Below are 4309 nucleotides of genomic sequence, written 5' to 3' on the forward strand. Positions count from 1 at the left end.
GAAAATGACCCCTATGGTTTATAAAATATTTTCGTTTGGTCTTTATGTTTTCATTTGCACTCGAACAGTTCCTAGGTTTTGGTTTTATTGCGTTTTTCATCCGCTTGTAGAGATGAAAATACCATATTGTCCTTTCTCTTTATCTATTTTTTAAGTTTTTTATTTTTTATTTGTTATTAATGAATATAAATAATTAAATCAACTTAGAATGGAAACCTGGTGTTTTTTAGAGTTTTTTTTTTTTTTTTTTTTTTTTTAAGTTTTTTGATTGTTATTAATGACTATAAATGATTAAATAACGTAAAATGGAACCCTGGTGTTTTTAGATTGTTGGTGTCTTGTAGTTTCCTGGCTTGGTGGTTTCCGATGGTGTCAGGTGGTGTGGTTTCCGATGGTGTCAGGTGTTTTCTTGTGGCATCTGGTGGTTTACGTAAGTGTTTTGTGTTTTCCAGTATGGTCTAGTGTTTTAATACATGGAGTTTATATCTGATTTTTTCTTCTTCAATTCAAACTTTATTTGGCTATTGGGATGTCACTTGGTTTCAAAATATAATTATTTTTTCTCCATAATTCTAATTAATAGGTATATAATATTATATGTTTCTCTATTAAGTTACAAAATGTTGTTTAAACTAGATAGGTGCATGTAGAAAAAAACTTCATCTGACATCCATACCTTCATCGAAATATCTACAAAAAGATGGATACTCAGGCATTCCAAATTTACAACTATAAATCACATGTGCAGCTTGAAGTCTATAAAAGTCATACATGCTATCTTCATGTAATTCATTTTGTCCTTTTACTAATCATTATGTATCTGCAAAGAAAACTTGGAAATTGTAGCACACTATATCGTAATGGAATGTAGAACACACAAGAAATGATAGGTTACTCGTTATTATTGTTAGGTACCATGTAGGATTATTCTTCACCAGGTGAGAGGTATGTTGTTTAAGTGCTACTTGAAAGGTGAGTCCTCTCACTATACTTGTCTGTGTGGTAATATGTGCATGTTGAACGGCTGGGTCTTAATTATTGATAGTTGTTATATGTGAACTGGGTTGTTGATAAATCTTAGGCCACTGTGAGTCCATGGAACTGTTGATAGTCCCCAAGGTTGTTGATAATTTGTGATGTGTGTTGTTAATCCACAGGGCATGTTGTTATCCCACTAGGACTACTGATACTCCTCAGGGTTGCTGAGAACCCATAGTTGATTATTATGTTGTGTTGTATTAGATATTTTTGGAAACTTACTAAACTTTGTACTTATACTTGTGTGTTAAATATTTTTTCGGTACTTATCGGATTGTGAATGGGGTGATTGTACACACACATCATCAACTCTATGACTCAAGATTCCACATTGTCTTCATTATAACTCAGATTTCTAAATAATGATTAATGAACAAATGGTTTATCCTGAATATAATTTTATATAAATAGATGTCACACTATTTTAAAAATGAAAATTTTCAATCTGGGTTTTTGGGATGTTATAATCCAACTGGCTTCTAACTATTGATGTTGTGTTACTATTTTCACTAGGTTTGGAATAGATAGCTCCTAGTTTAGCATCTAAATTTGACTAACTTCGTATGGTCCCGCTCATTGCACTATGCCCTTTGTAGATTATAAATGGTGAAATGACCAATCTACCTTTCTCTTATTGATCTAAAAAAATTTCATGTTTGTGAACGGGATTGAGGGGAGTAAGTTTGATCCCTAGCATTTGTAGAATTTAGACCTATAAAGCACCCCAATGTAAGTTTGCAATTTTTTTTACAAAACCTAATTCTCACATGCATTTTGAAGTTTTTGTAGACACATTGGAATCCTTAGAGATAAAGTTTATTTTTGTAAGGTCACTACAACAACCTAATTAAATTCATAACAAATTACAAAAATGGACATTGTTTTCTGTACGAAGTTGAACTCTCATTCATAATTTTTTTTTTCTCACCATATTAGCCATGTGGTTTTATTTTATTGATGAGATATAGTGTAAATTACCATCTCTAATTGTTTTTTCCATTTTTTGTTAATTTTTAGCAAAAAGTAAAATTAAAAAAATAGATCCCCAGCATATCCCTCCCCCCCTCCCCCCCCCCCCCACCTCTCTCATTCATGCATTCTAGGCCTTGTCACCTTTATTCTCATCAACAAAAAAAATCACAACTCCAGAAGATTGAAACTCTGCCAACCAACTAATTGAGTCTCCAAGTGATTCATGATCCAAGATTCAACATGCTTTAAGAAAAATGCACACTGTACTCTCATTGTTGTTTTTTCTAACCATATAGTTGAACTCTTTGGAGCTCAACATAGTTGGTCTGAGTTTGAAAATAAATTTAATTAATAAGCTAACATTGTCAGACAATCAATGAAACTATACTTTGTATTTTTGGTTTCTTGAGATGCAGTTTTCTTTCTTATTTTTTAATTGTTGAAACATTTAAGTAAATACAAAATATTAATGAATATATTTTATAAAGTTATGTCACTAACAAGTCATTGTTAAAACATACAAAATAATAATGATTACATTTTCCTATAATTTGTTATTATTTTCTTATTTATTTTATAAAATGATCTCATATAATATGTCATCATTTAAAAAATTGTTTATATTTTTAAATTTTTTTTAGTTGACAATAGTATTTTACTAAATAAAAGAATATTATAATATAATGTGAGAATAATATTTTCTTAACATTTGATGTTTATGTTGTATGAAAGTTTAAAATTAACTTTTGAAATTTCAATGGAGTATATTCAATTAGATAGATAAACTCATCATAAATAATAAAATTTAGGAAGACTTTCATATATGCTCTTCTTAAACATCAAAATATCATATTTGACCAACTTAATTTCTTAATATCATATTTATGTTTTATGAACCTTAAAAATATCAAATATGCCCAAATCCATTTTGTAATGTTTTTAAAAGTTTATAATCATTTTTTATGCCACGAAATTATTATATTAACTAAAAAAATAACCATATTATCCTTGTATCTAAAATACTGGAACGTCTACTTCTAAACTAGTGTAATCTCGATCTCTTGACAAACATCACACCTCATCTTCATCCCTTTTTACGGAATGTATACATTGATTGTTTAGTTTTTGTTGTTGAATATTGTTATGATGTAGATGGACGATATTTTAGATATTACCAATAATATTTTGATTTTGAAAACGGCATATATGACATTTTGATATTTAAAAGACATATATGACAACTTGATGTTAAAGAAGGATACAATATTTTAAAATTTTAGTAAAGCTAAATATGATATTTAGAAATTAATTTGGCAAATATGATTTTTTGACGTTTAATAAGGATATATACCAAATCCTAGCTAAAATGTAAACATTTAAATATTAGTAGGGTGTAATTTATTAGTAAATGTATGGTCTAAAATAGAAAAGAAAAATTATAAAATGATTAAAATAATGATCTTTAGTAACCGGTTGGCGAGTTTTCTAATATATATATATATATATATATATATATATATATATATATATATATATATATATATATATATTTATATATATATATATATATATATATATATATATATATATATATATATATTTAGGGTCTATGGAGAACAAAAAACCCTAACAAAACCCTAAAAATCATAAAAATGTATAAAAAAAAATACTTAGAGATCAAGAAGATTTATTTTTTTTTATTTTTTTATGAAAAAATCGCAGGTTTTCAAAAAATTTGCTGATTTTCTTTTTGAAAAAAAATTAATTTTTTTAAATTGATTTTTTATTTTTTTTCAACGAATTTATTAAAAAACTTGCGATTTTTTTCTAAAAAAATTAAAAAAAAGTTTTGTAATCTCTAACTATTTTTTTATGCATTTGTAGGGTTTTTTTTTGTTTTCCAAATAACTCATCCCTATATATATATATATATATATATATATATATATATATATATATATATATATTATAAAGTATCAATAGAAAATGTATAAACGTAAGAAATATCCTAAAAACTTTAAAAATGTATAAAAAATTAACTTGAGATATATAATCTTTTTTTGTTTTTTTTTTTTTTTTTACTTTACAAAACTAAAAATCCCTACTTTTTATATATATAGTCGTGGAAAGAAAATTTCAATTTTTTTTCCAGCAAATTTGTTCCATAACCTACAATTTTTAGCCTAATAAAGTCAGAAAAATATTAGACATGAAAATATTTTTTTATATGTATTTCTATTGATTTTCTATGTTTTAGGATATATATATATATATATATATATATATATATATATATATA

At 26.0% G+C, this 4309-nt stretch overlaps 1 long non-coding RNA gene across 1 annotated transcript; it reads left to right on the top strand.

The window, feature by feature from the left end:
- Positions 1 to 253: 253 nt before the first annotated feature.
- LOC145071035 (uncharacterized) lies at positions 254 to 1305 on the top strand. Its single transcript, XR_013690196.1, has 2 exons — positions 254 to 430; positions 912 to 1305. It is a non-coding gene; the product is annotated as an uncharacterized LOC145071035 (long non-coding RNA).
- The last annotated feature ends 3004 nt before the right edge of the window (positions 1306 to 4309 follow it).

This window comes from Lactuca serriola, chromosome 8 (genome assembly GCF_051521515.1).
Source record: "Lactuca serriola cultivar US96UC23 chromosome 8, Lser_US96UC23_V15, whole genome shotgun sequence".
NCBI lineage: Eukaryota > Viridiplantae > Streptophyta > Magnoliopsida > Asterales > Asteraceae > Lactuca > Lactuca serriola.